Below are 18951 nucleotides of genomic sequence, written 5' to 3'. Positions count from 1 at the left end.
ACGCGAAAATACAATCACAGACGTAGCTTCTCGCAGCAATTAGCTCTATCACGCCCAGCTCGACAGAAGAAGATTATGTTAGGATTCCTGATTCTTAGGCTTTGGGGCCCCTACCTAGTTTATTGCAGGCCTACCAATGCATATTTGAACAAAGTGACATCCTCTCACCCTAGGGATATTACATGGCAAGTGTGTTGAAAATATATCATTGCTTTACAAAGAGGATTCTGAATATGAAGCTTACGCACATGAATTCAGTATAAAGAAATGATGAATAAATGAAAATAACAATGAAAGGGTCAGACGATAAGTACGCCTGATTAATCTCATACGCCTAACACAGTCACGCGCACACCACACACAACACGCGCGCACATGCTGACACAAACACTATAGGCCCATTAACAAGCACACACCCACACGGTCATACTAATCTTACTAACATTCCATCTGCTCCTGCAAGGTACTGTTATCATATTGATAAGTACTGAGCTGCTTCCACTGTATTTCCTCTTCAGTCTTCTCCTTCCATCTACACAGACCGTTATAGATGTCTTCAGGTGTTATCACCAACTGACAGTCATCACCAAGTCCCTTCTGGTCAGGGACGAACTGGGTGGGGTCATTAAGTGGTGTTACCGAAACATATTCATCTCCCAGTTCCTTTTCGTCAATGAGAAACTGTTTAAGGGCCCCAGCGAGGTCGTTGTAATTATCTTTCTGGTTACTCATCTCCCACAGCTCAACGTAGGAAATTGGTCCTGTGAACGAGAAATACAAATCAGCTTTTGACACTTTCAGAGTCAAGTATTTGAAAATAAGTAACTGTCTTTCACAGCGAAGTCTGGTTAAACGACAATCATTCTGCATGATATCTACCATCCTGGTCTATTGCAAATTGAAAGTGGATAACCTTTTATTTTTAGTTATTGTTTATTACCAAATTTATCCGGACAGACCGATCAAGTAGGATGTAAGATTACTGTTGACTGTGCAATCACGTTCGCTGGATACTAACCGGAAGAATTTAGGGATAATGATATCATTGAAATGTATTAGAGGAAATTGTCACAAGAGGGCAAATCTCAGCGACTTCGTAAGAGACTAAATTTGCTATACAATCAGTTATAAGCACTTGGTAATCATGTATAGGAACAGTAACGAAAAGGACAAGGGTACCCGTTACTCGTCATGAAGAGCACATTAACAATAAAGTCAAAAAATACAAAGAAATTGCGACGCTTATTAAAAAAAAAAACATCTTATGTCAATCAAGTAATAAGTGCTATGGTATTGCATCATGTTCACTTACCAGAGAAATTTGACAGGCTGACTTTCTGCTTCAGCTTTTGCTTCCCTAACAACGAAAATGCGTAAAAGTGTAAAATCACGTACCACATTGTTTCCGTAATGGGTCTATACACATGACGATATTAGACATTATAGACCAGGTACTGAAGGGCTATAACCATGCAATGGGTATATTTGGGAATGCCTGGAAAACATTTTCCCTGATCTTGTATGTACACACATGTTGCAGAAGAATCTTGAGTACAGTCAATGAAGTCAAACCATTACCAAATGAGCGTACCCTTTGATTTACAATATTTAGTCTTTCATGACTTACTTGTGCTTTTTTTAAATCGTGGTTTTCGAACGTTCCTCAGTATGAGCAGCGATTGAAAATTTATTCATTTGGGCCAACTTTCTCTCCCCACTTTAGCCTGAGTCTTTACCTTTTTCTGAACTATGGAGTATCGCAATACTTTCGTCCCTTTGCTGAACTATCGCAATACTTTCGTCCCTTAGCCGCTAGAAAGTGTTATTGAAATAAAACTTTTTTTTTTTACGTGAATACAAAAAATGAACGTTTTTGATAATCACATTTTTTTTTCTCGGACGGAGAGATCACATATATTACAAACGCACCGACAACACGAATAAGATGTTTTCAGCAATACCATGCAATGAGGGATCCAGGGGGAACGCACCGGGCGCGCGCAAGGCGCCCCCTCTTCATGGAATTCCTGAATCCGCCCCTTCCACGTCAAAAACTTTTTTAACAGAGCCTACATCCATACAATGAGTCCGTGATATACTTGGTAATACCAACTGGATCGCATGAGACTGTCGGCGATTATAATCATCATGTGAATATGTCTCTTTGTATAACATGCAAGAGCACTTACATGCTGTAGCTCATATACGTGAAACCTCTTTCTTCTCTAAATCTGATTATATCTGTCTCTCTCTTTCTATAGTTTCTTGTCGTTTCCATCCCGTAAAGTGCCATCATGGAAATGGCGTTCTTATTGATATGCATTGCCGACTACATTACAAAAAAAGAAGAAAAAAAACAAACAGTGAGGTGGTAGAGTTGTCACTTACGTTTTTTGCAGCGCCAGCAGAAAACGACAACCGAAAGAAAGATTGCAACGATAGCTGCAAAGATAACACCAACAATGAGTCCTGTAAATGAAAAACAAAAAAGAACATCACTGATAAAGTAGGACAAGAAGATATTATGCATTATTTCCCAATAGAAAAAAAAAAATTGCAGTGACAACTTCCAACATAATTAAACTGCCTGAATGATGTTTCAGGGTTTAAAAGGATAACAGCTGAGCTATTATTCAGAAAATCCCATTCAACTTAAATAAGTGGTCAGAGAGAAATGTGGATCGTTGTAAAGGATGTCATGGGTCTAATTCCTCCAAGTTTAGCACTTGGTTGTTTTTGAAACTGCATAACGTGTGAACACAATGGACAAAACTTGGAGGGAAGGGATTCCTGACATTCTCTACAAAAAGCCTCATTTCTCTTTGACCACTGAAGCAAATCATATGGGGTTTCCTGTAGGGTAAGTTCATAAGTTATAGTTACATTCCGTAAAACTGTGTGTGGATTGATACACTATTATTAAAGTTACAATTATTGCGAAGGGTACCTTTTTTGTTTTCGTTCTTGTTTTTGTTTTTGTTTTGTTTTGTTTTGTTTGTTTGTTGTTGTTGTTGTTGTTGTTGTTTTTGTTTTTTTTTGGGGGGGGGGTTCATACGATAGTAAGGTAATACAAGGGGCGGAGCCTTTTGCACTGTCAGTTACATTAAATTGCTACTATACGTGCACTAGCTTCCGTTACATGTATATGGCACTACATCAAATAATGCATGAAGTAAAAAGAAACGTCCTTTCTGCTGTTCAAGTTTTCGGCATCACCACCCTAATATTTTAATTCAATGTTTCCACGATATCAATGTTTTCATGATGATCCTACTAGTTGGTCTAATGAGTTTCATCTAGCCCTTTTGAGAACTTTATTAGCTCAGAATACATTTATATACACCGGTCCTACATTTTGGAATTCATTGAGTTCTGAAATGTAAAGAAAAGAAAAGAAAACAAAACAAAACAAAAAACAGTCATACTATTTTAAGCGTAATCTGAAACCTTTTTGTTAAATTCTGGCTGAGATATTTATTTTCATAACCTACATAGGTTACAGCAAACATAAGGTTCATCATCAGTTATTGAGTTCATCTTTACGCAATAAAAAAACGGCATTATAAAGTAATGAAATGCGGCATTTTATATCCATAATTTTTCAACAATTGCGTGCAGTCACTAGCTGTCCGAAATACTTCCTCAATCCCCTCTTCCGTTTCTCTTGTTCAGTATGTAGGCATTCTCTCACTCTCTCTCTCTCTCTCTCTCTCTCTCTCTCTCTATCTTTCTTTCCCTTATTTCTATGATTTTGTTTTTGCTATATTCCTATTAATCGTATCCCCCTCAGTGTGGTCATGTCATGTTGTTGTGTCTCTGTTGTTTGTTTTATTTTGTCCTATCTTTTTTTATCGTGCATTATCTATTTGTAATTACAATAAGTATTTTTGAAGATATTTTAGAGTGGCCCACAATCTACAACCAATACTTTTTAGAGGACTTCTCAGTTCTCTTTTTTTTAACCCTTGAAACAAAACTTTGGCATTCCAGTATGTGTGCATATCTTTATCAGTTTGATGATTACCACTTATTGCCATATTTTGTAATGTATATATGCTTATTATTGATTTGTTGATTTCCTCACTGTTATGTTTATGCTGAAAGAAAAAAAAATGAGATTGAAATAAAAATGAAATGAGATGAAGCTATTGTTAATTGTAAACTGCAAACTACTGCGCACTTACGATTTATCGGAAAATTAATTGGCGTAGGGTAAACACAGATCGACCAGCAAATTATATTAGAACCAGCATATTTGAAAGAGATCTGTATAAATCTATGCAAGACCCACAGTCCATGATATTTGTTTCATCTTCATTTTCCAAGTATTCTATCGTATAATCTCTCCCTCGATAGCTTATTGTCTTTCCCAAAGCGGAGTTTTAGCATGAATTGTAGTTGTTTTCTTTTCATCATTTCTTTTTTTTGTAAGTTTTCAGCCTACTTTTTAATTTGTTTACATTTTTGGGCGTAATAAATACAATATATGCTTGTGATTTAGCCCCCTCAACATCATACACATACTTTTGTTTTTTATGACTATTTGGTATATTGTTGCTAACGTATACTGTCGTTAAGATATGGTTTCGATTGTCTTTGACATTGTAGCAATCATTGGAAATTACTTATGTCTGTCACTTCGCCCTGTGTAAACACAAAGTTTCAATCTTTAGTCTTGAAGCGGCGTGATTCTGTTTCTTCTTGCACTCCAGAGAGTATAATTGTTATATACGTTATACACTAGTTTGTATGGAACATGATCACTTTCTCTTCAAATTATGAGTAACTAATTAGAAATCAATTATAAGAAAAGAAGAACACATTTATCTGAATAACCAAAGGAATGCATTGTGATAAAGAAATTGAAAAATCTCGTCAATATTCAAGTTCCTGAACAAGGTTCAAAGTTCCCTACTCATGCCTGTTTTAAACTAGTAAAGGTCGATTTTAAATGTTTACACTTCTGAACGTAGACAGGTCTACCATTTATATCCAGGTACTGACAATCATTCTCGTTGGAAAGTAAAATAATACAACATGAACGACATAGTGAAGGTCTAATCAAGTAAAAAAAAATGATTGAATACCAATACTGATTCCTTTCGGTTGATTGATCGGCGATTTCGTCGACGCGACTGCGACTGCCGAGATAGGGATTGGAGTCGGAATGATTACAGATATCCGCTTCACTTCGGAGTGGGTGGACTTTATTTCAGCCACGCGGGCAAATGTTCCGGTCAAATCTGGCGTTACCGTTACGGTGGCATAGATGTTCTGTGTTCCATTATTGTTGCTTGCAGTCACAAGATTTTGCTTTTGATTCACTCCATTGTGAAGCCAGTATATGTTGATCAGCTCCTGCTGCACGTTAACGACCTGACATTGCAGTGTTGTACCTTTTCCGTTGTAACTAATGGAACAGTCTGAACCCGAACATTTATCGACCGTGAGGAAATCCGGGTCTGGAATGAAATCCAAAACAAACACACTCTTGGTACCATCAGCTAGCCCTAAGAACATGCAAGTAGCATACTGTAAACACTCACGTCATCAATAATATTATGCCAGCGTTACAAGAATCAACTACGTCATAAGAGGTGTAATAAACTTCTAACGGTATTTCTTGTTAAGTCTCTCAGCACCATTATCCTTCAAAATTTTCGTTCGGAAAATGTTTGTACTATAGTTAAGCAAGTCGATTACATCCACTGACACAAATCATATCAAACTCACGAAGGTAAGGTCTAATTGTTGCAACTTTAGAAATGACGATTATTTTGAATTCGAATCGTCATTTCCACTACTCCGGAAATTAGAATATTATTCAAGCTGCTTGATAGCTAGATGCGATCGACCGAGAGATATAGCCTTGCAAACGAATCATTTTGTATATAAATCTTTTCAAGAATACCCTAATGGTTGCCACTTTCATCTTTACAGCCCAGACATAGATTACAAAGTAAGGATATAGTCACTATTTGCATGTATTGGTGCATTGCATCTTTATTCAAATTTTATACGATACGAACAAACCTGAGACAGACACATCCGTATAGTTTTGAATAAGGTTGTTCCTGACATCAGCCACTCTGCAGTAATATCGCCCAGCGTTGTCGTTATTGACTGCGTGGATGATCAGTGAGTAATTTGAGTCTATCGTCATCTCTCCACTACGGTAGCGGCTACCATCGGTCACATTCCGATACAAACTAACCAAAAGTGTGACAGAATTTGGAGTAGGTTCTGGAGGCAAGGTGAGGCAAGAGACAAGAGAAAATGAAGGAAAGACGTTCATACTGCGCCATAGATGATTTCACTTCTACTTACATTTATGAGCACATTAAATGCAAAAGTAGGCACAAACAGGGAAACTGTTGTCGGAGGAAGGACAGACCTTGTTTTTCTAGAGAGTCGTGTTTTTAGGGAATAGCTTTTAATGATAACCGAAGAAGTATAGTCCTGTAGAATACGTGCAGTGGTGGACAATTTTATTGTCCTAATAATTATTTTAGAGGTTCTGTATTCCTCCGAACCAAATCAATATTCGATTACATAACGAAAAACAAACAAACAAATAAACAAACAGACATCGGATATCTCCTAAAGATAATTTTGTTTCCGCTCGATAATGATAATGCATAGTCGGCATGTTTTGTACTTGTGAACGGATATAATGTTATCTGCTTCTCTCCCGGCATTGTTCCAAAAATACAGGTTCATTCTTATTCTTAGAAAAGGAAAAGAAAAGAACCTTTGATATTGCTCTTCTTTGATGATGTATGTGTGTTCTTTCCTTGCTGGCTTGCCTTTTTGTTGTTGTTGTTGTTGTTGCAATTTTGTATGTGCGTGTTTGTGTGTGTGTGTGTGTGTTTTAACCAGACTATAGACAAGTTCAAAATTAATTTTGCTTCACATTTTTACTATGATAGTCGGAGACGAAAAGCATGGTTATTTGAAAAAGCTAAGTTGTGCGTGATAGGAGAATGACATGTGTCTAATTCGCTTTATGGGTGCGTCAAATCGCCAAAATTCTAACAAAGAGCAAAAAATAAATATATAACACTATTTATCTCATACAGTGAATGAGCCAGTACACTGCCTGTGGCACTACGGAGAACTGACACTTGAGTTTCCCCGGAAGACCTCTTAACAGAACTGAATGGCGATCAACAACCACGACGTCATCTGGAATCTGACAATCTGTTCAACAATTGAACACAGATGACACAATAAACACATTCCAGTTCAAAGTTTATGTTGTTGTACATTGAAGCCTCCATTAACCCCCCCCCCCCCCCCTCTTCAAGTTCAATGAAATCAACTCATTCCTGGCAACATTCCTTGTGCCATTTTAAAATTTCCTGGAAACTTTCTTGAAGTTGTGATTTCATATTTTGTATCATATTTTTTGGTTGCCTAAGACCCTATTTGACCAACTTTCACCTGGCTTCTCACAAGCTGTCTTATATGGACATCACATTCATTGAGTGCTTTCTTGATTGTTTTGTACGTAAAGGCACGTAACGAGACACTGCGGATCTGACCTTTCACCTGATTGGATTTAAATGAAACCAAGATGTTATATATCATTGATCCTTTTCAGTGTTATTTTCATACAGAAATTTACTTATAACATTAACCTTTCCAGAGCTAAAGTCATGATTTCGAGAGGAAAAAGTAGTAGAAAAAAACATAGTACTTTTTAAACTTTTTTGAAACAAATATGTATGACAACAAATTGAATTTAGTGCAAATTACACCAAACAATTCTACTATCGTTATTACAAAAATAAGAAAACAGAGAAGAACACAAAGTGATGTGGACAAATGCCTATTCGTCTAATTATGAACCATCGTATTTTTATCTTCACATTCTGTCTTTCTCAATAGCAATAACTACCTTTTTGTAACTTACCAATTCTTGTACAGATCACCATAAGACATGCAGTGAAGATAGCAACGGTCCTCTGGTAACTCATTTTGTTAAACATTTTCCTAACGACGAAAAGAAAAAAAACTCAGGAAAGAATAAATATATCAAACGACCTTTAAGCCCTATGTATCGGGCAAAGAAATAATAGCGCACTATGCTTACAAGTGCATTCTATTCAAATATGAAGGGTAGAGTAGACCATCTTATATATGTATAGTAAAGAGGGTGCCAAAGAACTTGGGACATAATGCTAATCCAATGTCTACAGAGGGGTCAATATTCTGGTTAAACAATAACATCTGATTGCCGTTATTTATGTTCATCAATGCTTCTATTTTTTTTTTGTTCTCTCTCTCGCTCTCTCTTTTTCTTTCTTTCTTTCTCTCTCTCTCTCTCTCTCTCTCTCGCTTTCCCTCTCCCCTTCAATTCAATCATAACGTTTTACTTTAAGGAGGTTTTGTGCTTCAGCTCCCTTGCCACCCCTTACGAGATATTTATCCGCGTTATAATGTTCCTGGTAATTCCCGTGTTTGGAGTCACTGTATACTTGAATGACATAATTACAACAATTACTAAAGGTATAGGCCTTACCTTGGAGGTAAAGGTATAGGCCTTACCGTGGAGATTAAGGTGATAAGCACCTTGCAAATCACGAAAATTACCAATGTAACAGCGATATTTTGCTCATACATTTTCTCCTCCACATCTATACTACAACATGACATTTGTATTTGGCAGGCAATACTAGAATTCATGTAAAAATATGTTTACATAAGCCTGAATGATGAATGATTGTTCAAATGACACGAAAACTGCTTTTTCTGTATAATCAATTGACGTCATATTCCAAAGTTACCATGAACTTCATTCAAGTGAATACTGATGCCTCCTTTTATTTCTTAATCTTTATTACTATTTTGAAACAAAATGTTCTATATAGGTGCGGTAATCTAGTCCCATTGACATAAAGATACATTAGGATTTAATAGTCAAACACTAGATGATATTCAGAAGTAGGAGAAATCTCTCGTACTATACATAATTATGTATATATATATATATATATATATATATATATATATATGCTATACACACATATATTACGACTTTCCATTATAAATGGTGCTAAATCAATTTTCCATCAGATTCGGATTTTTGACCCAAAAAAAAAAAATTATATAATCATCTTTAGCTCATAGATAGGCACCTTTCTCTGTGAAGAGTGCACATTTAGGGTATTGTACCAATCTCTTTTACAGACAAAAATACATTAATCTTTCTTCAACCGTATATAATAATTGATATTTGATTCACCACTTCTCCTTGTGCGACATAAAAATACAGTGCTAACACAGCACAAGATTGTGATTCAACACCCTTCGAACTTATTCAATCGTTTAGTTTCTCGCGTTGATCAGCTAGCTAATATTCCTTTCAAAATTTTGTAGGACATATCTGCGAATTCAGCATCATCTACTCCATCGTTCAAACTCATATTCGTTCTCTTGCGAGACTCTGTAATTGTAGATATACGTCGGTGAATATCAACATGCAATGCTGTCAAATCTAAAATTTCATTTTGTCAAGAGTGTTGTTAACCTATCCTTTTGCTTGTAGATAATATTCGAAGTACCACCATTACAGAAGGAAGTCCGGAAAAAAAGAAAGAAAGAAAGAAAGAAAGAAGGAAAGAAAGAAAAAGAAGAAGAAAGAAAGATATAGAAGAAGGGTTAAAAAGGAGACCCATTGGAGTCGCCCATCTCTTGAGTATCACAAGTTAACCTTCCACATTAAAGCTAGTATCACTAGCTTCATTCTGCGTATGATTGTGATAAAATAATTATTCATGTAATCCCTATAAATGATTCTTGTCACCCCGTCCAAATGACATCAACGAAGTGTTCTTTGAAAGTAGTTTACACCAACTTGCACATGAGCTAAATACTAAATTGGCTTTTTCTACCAGATTATTGTTCAAGAAGAACACTGCACACCAAATTCGGGAGCTTTCGGGGACCTCGCGTGGGACTTGATTTCCATTTCCATTACATGCATTATTCTATCAGACTGGCATTGACACCTGCCAATTTTGTATAATTCTGTTCACAAAAAACAACAACAATCATAATAAACAAATAAGCATGTGATTATTCTCCTCCAAAGATATCTTTCCATTGTCACCACACTCGATCGGCCAAGGACGCATTTATGAAATTGGGTCGGAACAGGAAGTGTTCATCGAGCATCTTTTTCAAAAATGTACGGTGGGGACTTGATTCAAACTAAGGTGCCCGGATTATCTGATTAACTATCCACCATTTCACGTAGTCTCTCAGCCTCTCTCGCAGATGTTTGACGCGCGACTTCTGTGAGAACCTCATTTTTACTACGGACGCAGTCTCTATAGTCTCCTGGGGACAGAGATAACAAAGATATTCGGCAGTCATTTGGTTGGGAAACTGAAGAATAAAATAATTCAGAGGTTAGATAACGGAGGAAACGTGAACGGTTACTGCCTGAGTACAAGGAGCTGGCAAGACAGTATATTCATGTGGTGATGTACGATAACTCATTTTCTACTTAGAATTACTATACTTAGTAAAATAATCTTCGATCATGTTTTCGTATTGAAATATGATGGATGAATGGCGTAATGAGCCACTTCTGGATTATTGATAATGTCTTGATTAATTAATGAAGGGAATAAAAAAAGACTATTGTCTGTATTATGTTAACATATTCACAATCAATTATTTTATTTTGATTTCGGTCTTCTTACTGCAGTGTCATGCAATGAAAAAACTGACGTTGAAATATATCATTTTTTTTCTTCTTAGCGCAGCAATATCAGTCCCAGTTAATTGAAGACTAAATGGCCATCACCTAGTTCCGTTTGAATCATGTGGCTCTATTATCAATATTTCCCTATAACATAATGTTTGATTAAGGAATAGCAAATTAAATGAAACGTTTTATAGCTATCTATCAAAATGAACTGCAACATAAAGTACAGCATCAAAGTAAGGTAAAGGTAAAAATACACATCACATCGGATTGAATGGGGAAAAATCGTTGGTATAATTGATGGACACGAGGAATTTCGTACACTCGGTTATATTCATTTATTCAGGGCATTTCCGGTTACATAGAATATTCAGTTGTATGGATCCTCCTCTAAATTTGGGGACACTGATGGGGTCCCTGGGGTCGGAATATAGTGCCGGTTTGTATTTCGCAAACACATATTTGTTTTTTTCACCCTAGCGATAATGCTTGCCTAAATTTATGACAAGCATAATTATGATATTGTGTTTTTATAAAGATGGCAATTTTAAAATAGGGAACCAATACCCCCCCCCCCCCAAAAAAAAAAAAGACCAACAATGTCTGAAGCTAGCACCGTGGATTTACCACTAACTGACTTGAAATCATACTACCCAACTCTGTTTTTTTTTTTTACACTCTTAACATTTTTCACATTCTCGAAATAAACTTACGGTTATTGAAGAACCAACAAGAAACACCAAACACAGCAGCAAAAAGGGCACCAAGAATCGGTGCTATGACAGAAGCTATGGGAACACATATGAGACAAAAAGAAAAGAACAATTATGCGATTATTTTTTTTCGTTTATTGTGGCATTACAGTATCAGCATTGGTTTAAAAGGGTTAGATCCTAAACAAAGGTGATGTTGAATAGATGCAATCTTGTTAATTTCAGTCTAATTTATTTTTTTTTTTGTGAGTATGTGTGTGTGTGTGGGTGTTGTTCACTTCCAACTGCCTTATAATGTCTGTTGTACTTCCATTTCGAAAACGCCTAATTTTTGGCTGGACTGTCCGGTCACTAAAATTAAACTGGCAAAACAGCATTATTACTCCCTTGTACAGAATTTGAACGATGGTGATAGAACCAAGCACGCACATGAATCTCTCTCTCTCTTTCTCTCTTTCTTTCTATCTCTCTCTTTCTCTCTCTCTCTCTCTCTCTCTCACACACACACACACACACACACACACACACACACATTACACTATACTGCGTTTGATTTAACTGTGTATACACCTCCCTAGAAAGCAATGCAACTGACTGACGTAGTCCAATAAGCAGAGAAGATTGACCGCATACCGATAAAATTCCTATTAATTTCTTGGACGGGGATGTAGCTGATGTCGGTATCCCGGTTGTTGAAGTTGGAGTCGCAATGGTCACAGATATCCTCGCCAGTTCTACCCGGGTAGAACTGGCGTTCTGGCGTAGAACTACACACGTGAAAACGTCACTCCGTTCAGGCGTTATGTTTACTAGTGCTTCAATTTTCTGCGTTCCGTTTTTTTGGTAAAACGAGTTGTAGGCGATCGGGGAAACCTTGCCTTTGTTCGGGAGCCAATAAAGCGAGACGATATCTTGTGGGACACAAGATATTGAACACAATGAAGCAATTTCAAAATCCCATTTCAATTAAGGCTTATTTTGCAGTAGACCTATGCATTTAAACCCGTCATTCCCCAACTCCCCTTTCTCTCGATTCTTATGCATCCTTATTCCTGACATCATTCTGCTGGCCGATATTCACGTTACGGTCGTTTCTTAATTATCTCTTGTGTGGCTTTAATACATCTGTATTTCTGTTGTTTTGGGTGATTCGATTATCAAAATCGTCTTCCATATTTTTCAAAGTTATTGGTAATTGTCATATAATATTTCTTTTCATATAATACAATATTTCATATAATATTTCTTTTCTCTCTCTTTACTCCGTTGACCCTATTTCGTCGTCTTGCCGACCTTGCTGTACAGACTTTGATTATTTTACTTACCGATCATTCTTTTTTCATTGTACCCTAAACCGCTCACTGAGTGACATGTATCATGACACTGCTGATCTCACCTGTCAGATGGTTGGCCAAGTGCATTATAAATGATGGTTTCTTTCTTTGGACAATATCATTGTAATTGTCATGAAGATAATACTTTCTGAAAATTATCGTTGCAGGACTGAACGGATGATTCTGAAAGAAAGCATGATTCGCTACAGGAAAAGGTATGGTAATGTCCATGATACACATATTTTGATACAAACTGCAATGTCAATGTAATTACATCTTGGTAGTTTTAATCACATAAAAAAATTAACTGGCTGTTGTCTCTACCAGGTAAAGAAAAGCGACCGAACTTAACTAAGTAAAATAAAAACAAATACTAATCGACTGGCGAGTGTTTACCAGTTGCGTATGATGTATAATATTTGAATTATTATTTGTTTTTATTACAGTGAGTAGTTAATTACCATTTGTTTTACTCTTACCGGTGTCTCTAGAGAGACATGCAGTGAAGATAACAATAGTCCTCTGGTAACCCATTTTGTTAAACATGTTTAAGGTGGAGGTTATCAATCAGCATGAGACGCTTTAAAACAATGATGAACTTTAGACGCTTTTAACAGTTATTATTCTTTGATTATTCTCAATATTTCACTTATTCTCCTTTGCTATTTAAATGGCATTTGATATTTAATATACAATAACTTGAAAGCACGTGTTTTTAGCCCGCATTTAAGCGGTTACCAAGTAACAAAATAATGTGCAAAGCACAGAACACTTGAAAGAAAAAGAAACAGGAACGTGACATAGTGCAAAGGTAAGGGTTGCCAGGGTAAGGATTTGTATCTAAACAGAAACATCATATCTTGCAGATCTCATTACATTTTTCGTAGGAGCTATCTTTCATGATTCCAATTTGCACAGCCTTTCGGTGTTCAATCCAGTTCCATAAGGGTGCACGTCACGAAACCGACACCCAAGAGTCATACAGCCCACAAGTCATGCAGCTCACAAGTCATACAGCCCACAAGTCATACAGCTCACAAGTCATACAGCCCACGAGTCATACAGCTCACAAGTCATACAGCCCACCAGTTTTACAGCCCACGAGTTCGACACAGTGTAAATTAAGCCCATGAGATCGACATCAAGTAAAATAAGCTCTCTAGTTATACAGCCCATGAGTTCGACATTACGCACAAAAGGCTCACGAGACAGACATTAGGCAAAAGACATTCACGAGACCGACACTGGGCAAAAGAGGCTCACGAGACCAACACTAGGAAAAGAAAGCCCACGAGACCGACAGGAACAGCGCCCCCTATTGACCAATTAATTCTACAGGATGTCAAGATAATGACATAAAGAAGGTATAAGAGATGGAAAAGGAGAGTTGCTAGGGTATTACCTCGTCAATTGCCCTCCATCACCACCTGAACGGTTCAAAATCTTTAATTGTGTTTGCGTATGTGAGTGTTTGTGAAAAAAATAAACAAAATTCAGTAAAAGGGCATGAGATGTTTCAACTTTACTTTCGAAAATGCCAAAACACCCTCGTTTCTCTCTCTGCAAAGCCCATACCGGTATATACCTGCTTAAAAAAGAAAAACAATAGAATGATGTGGACATTCAGATCAACCAATTAGAAAAATACCCATCAGGTATGAAATGAAGTTCACTCCAAGAAAATCATTTACAAAATGTTCAATGTTGTAGTGCACACCTGTTTTACATGATATGGGGGGGGGGGGGGGCTAGTCATCTGCAATAGTGTCGAAATAATGAAAATCACAGAAAATAGTAATTGTCAATCAAGGCATCGTTAAGAATTCGGAAAAGAGATGCATTCATTAAGTAACTTTTCTATTTTATAAACTATGTACTGTTTTGAGAAGAATAATTTTACAAACGCAAACTACTGAAATCGACGTGAATCGTTGCGATAAAAAATAAAGTTTTCATCCGTTGAATTGAATACATTAAAGTTAAAGAGAAAATTACAAAGTGAACTCGAAGCAGGCGGGTAAAAGCAGGTACAAAGGATATCTAATAAGGCGTACTTAACTTGTGAAGCGAGAAAGAAAAGGGCAAGAAAAAAAAAACGTAGATCCTGTCCACCGTCTAAGTAGAAATTAGGAAAGCCTAGTGAATATAGCATGTTGGCATCTAAAATAAACAATCCATCGTTCTTGTCCTCTATTACTTTTACATCCTTTTTTTTGGGGGGGAGGGTGGAGGGGTCCTATGAAGAGGACAAAAAGAAAAAAATGAAGAGTTTGTTCGCAAAAACTGACGTCCATTCTTGAAGATTTTGAAGTACGGCCTATGTCATAAAGTACCAAATAATACCTTTTAAATAATATATTGGTCACTACATATACAGGTATATTTTTGAAGTTATGGTCAAAAGAAGCAAAACTGCTCTTATTATTTTCTTTATCTTGACCTTTAATCGCAAATATCTCCATTTGGCAAATATGGACTTCGGCCCCTATCGGTTTTTGCGAACAAACTCTTCAAATGTAACAATGTAGCTCCCCGAAGCGTGACAGAACTGCCCCCTAAAAGCCATACGTGTAGAGATACATACTTAATGTCGTTGATATGTAGATGGTGCTGTTATTAGTTAGTAACAATCTCTCGCTCAACAGCGTGATGAAATTGCACTCGCCAGTATGTAATTTTCCCCTTGATTGAACACCCTACAGGTATATACTTGTAATTGACATGTAGATAGCAGCTGCGCTGTTCATCCTGTCGGTCTCGTGAGCCTTCTTTGCCTATTGTCGGTCTCGTGGGCTTTCTTTGCCTAGTGTCGGTCTCGAGAGCCTTCTTTGCCTGGTGTCGGTTTCGTGAGCCTTATTTGCCTAGTGTCGGTCTCGTGGGCTTTCTTTACCTAGTGTCGGTCTCGTGAGCCTCAATTGTATTTTGTCGGTCTCGTGGGCTTTCTTTGCTTAGTGTTGGTCTCGTGAGCCTTTTGTGCCTAGTGTCGAACTCATGGGATGTATTACTTGTGAGCCGTATAACTCATGAGCTGAATGGACTCATGAACCTATTTTTATGTCGGTCTCGTGGACCGTATGACTCGTGGGCCAAGAGTCATACGGTCCGGGTGTCTGTCTCGTGGGATGACCTCTTCCATAAGGCTATTATTCTGTATCTTTTGACAGCAGGCGAGCTCGTTGGCTTATTATTAAACATGTTTCCTATTGAAATCTGAATTCCCCGTTATAGACATAATACACAAGCCATCAGGTAACCGTAACGAACGATTTAAATTCATTTAGTATTTTTTTTTTATATTTGAAATAGCCAAAATAATTTTGCAACCTATCTTTATGATCCTTCCTAGACTAAGATGAATGTATTCACTTCATGTAATGTATGAAAGTTTGAGAAATTGCCAGCAGGGCAACGCCTTTGTTCCCACCACAGCCCCCCCCCCCCCCCCCCCCCCCTTCCCCTCCAGATTAATGAAAGTTGCATCCTACAATCTCGTGCAAACAGTCACTGCTTCAGGATATTGAAATTGATTAGACATTACATTCCGGTTAGTTATCGATTACATATCATTTACAACATACTTCTATTTCATATTCCCGGTCACTTTTACTTTGATGCAAACTATGTGATGTATCATTCCAGTACTCATTCTAAATTATTGTTACATAATAACAATGGCTACCAGTAATACGTCCACTCTCTGTGATCATTTGCCCGTAGTGGACGATCATATGTAGAAAGCCCTAACGTTCAATACGCGGTGATAGAAAGCTTGGTATACTGCTTCAAAGATTTTACTAAAATTGTAACCGATGTAAGCAAGACATTATATTACATTACATTTCATTACATTGACACTACATTATTTTTTTTCTAAGTATATGTTCGTTTTTGTTTGACCCGTTTAAAGGCATTATTTATTATTTGCAGATAAAACAAAAAAAAATCCGATTTTGTGCTTCAAAATACTTCTAACATGTGAGTTAGGGAAAGAAACATGCAATGTACAAATAATGTTAGTCAGTATAAAATCAATGTTAAGTAGTATTAAATATACAAGGTATGAACATTAGTTATAATAGATGTTACAGTTTCTAGAATGAACCGTCTACAGTAATGGTTTATTGAGAAAAATAGTTAAATCTCCTTAATATTATACACTCTAGTGCAAAGTTTCTAATGCAAGATGAATTGTGAAACAACTGACCTAGACATATGCATAAAATGTGTTAACTCGAACATATCTTTTTAATCACTGTTTTCAATGGCAACGATACCTTTTTCCATCAATGACAAGAGACAACTGGCTATTCCGACATTATCGTTATACTATGTAGGGTATGGATGTACACAGCAAATGCTTATGCACAGTTCAAATTGGCAGAAATTTAAAAACGGAACATCCTCACCACTTACTCACAGAGACAAGTGATGGACTCAAATACTTAACTACGTTTTAACTGATGTTCATCGAGGCACAACAAGTGTTACAATGGCATGTTCCGTCAGCTTTAACTTACCATGCACACAGTAGATATGGTGAGGATTGTCGTACTGAATGAATTAGGCTGCCAAATCACGAGGCAAAAATAGGAGATTGCTCAATGATCCTATGACCTTACCATATCCGTATCCACAAAATGGCTGGCCCTACCGTTGGCATTGTTGCACAATATGCGTTTCTTTGCAATGTTTTTACTCACGAGTTTAACATGGAGCTATGATCACTATCAAACTTAGGATGGTGTTGTCTTTACCTATGGATTTTCTGATTTCACATGATTTTAAATTCTAGTCCTCTCTCAAACTTTGTTTAAATATAAACAAAGGAATGACAAAAAAAAAGAACTTTGTTTAATTTTCTTAATTTCTGTTTTATATACCTTGAAAGTTTGCTATCGAATCGAGGTGTGTCATAGCTTCATGGTAATAAATATACCTCTACTTAAGAACGCCGCGAAAGTTTAATGAATTAAAAATCGCGTTTGCTTACACTTACAACTGTGCCACATCGTCAGTTAAGTTCATTTGTGGGGGGTGATAAATTTTCGTGTTGGAGACCGTGATATGAATTAACTGGTTTGAGTTGTGCGGTTATTGTGTTGCCGTGAATCGTGAGGGACATGTTCTTGCTCATGGGGTAGGTCATAGTCTACAATGCTATATTAAGAAATGTGAGTGTATGTTTTTGTTCGTGTGTGTTATGTGTTTGTAAGTGTGTGTGTCTTGCTTGTAAAAACACCTGTTTAGCAACGCGAATTATCTAAGTTGTTTCTCTTGCGTGGTATGCTGAATTAGGTATTCTGTTTACAAGATCTTCCTGATTTACTACAATCCCCCTAAGGAAAGTGATATCGACAATATAAAAAAAAAAAGAAATTAGAAAATACAAAACAAAAACGAGCAGACTGGAAAACAAACTAAGAATTCGGCAGAACGACGTTTCAGGTATGAAAATAATGACAAATATGATAAGAACCATAATCTCTATGTTTTTTCATCTGTTTTAATACTTTTTTATTTACATACATGTATAGTTTTCTATGCCAAAGTGAAAGCTGACACCGTCTATGCCACCATCAGTATACATAAAACCGCTACACCGACCTATTCCTCTTCCTCTTCCTGTAAACCAACATGACACAGATACATGGAAACAAAGGAAAACATTCAAGTTGGATTGTACCCACCAGCTAGCTAAGTTCAAAAAAGCTGTTCTGATGTGTGTGCAGTCATAAATACCTGAACAAGTGATGTCTATTTCTTGTTAAATTAATGGGGCAAGTGTGAATATTGATAACAATAGTTACAATAATAATGATATCAATAATGATCTCTGAAAGGGTTGGAAGGGGATAAATTTTATTTTCGCTATTTGTAAATATTAAAATCATTTCTGAGTACCTCGTCTATGATATGAGTTTGTATCATTTATGTATTAAAAGAAGTAGCATATTAGATTTTTTGCGCATTTGTGTGTATTTATGCAATAAATAATCCAACAAACGAGTAGGCACGCATAGTTAATCAGCATACTTATAGTTGTTCAATAGATTAGTTTTCACACAAATACAATTATTACCTACAAATTTGCTATAACATGGTATTACTTAACACATCTGCACCGAAAATCTGCTTTAAAAATTAATTGGCGTCGGGCAAGAAATTCTGTATCATCCTAGGATCTTTT

Source organism: Diadema antillarum, unplaced genomic scaffold (assembly GCF_040938485.1).
Source record: "Diadema antillarum isolate AM-2024a unplaced genomic scaffold, OU_Dant_1.0 scf00000125, whole genome shotgun sequence".
NCBI classification, from domain to species: domain Eukaryota; kingdom Metazoa; phylum Echinodermata; class Echinoidea; order Diadematoida; family Diadematidae; genus Diadema; species Diadema antillarum.
This window is presented reverse-complemented; position numbering follows the sequence as displayed.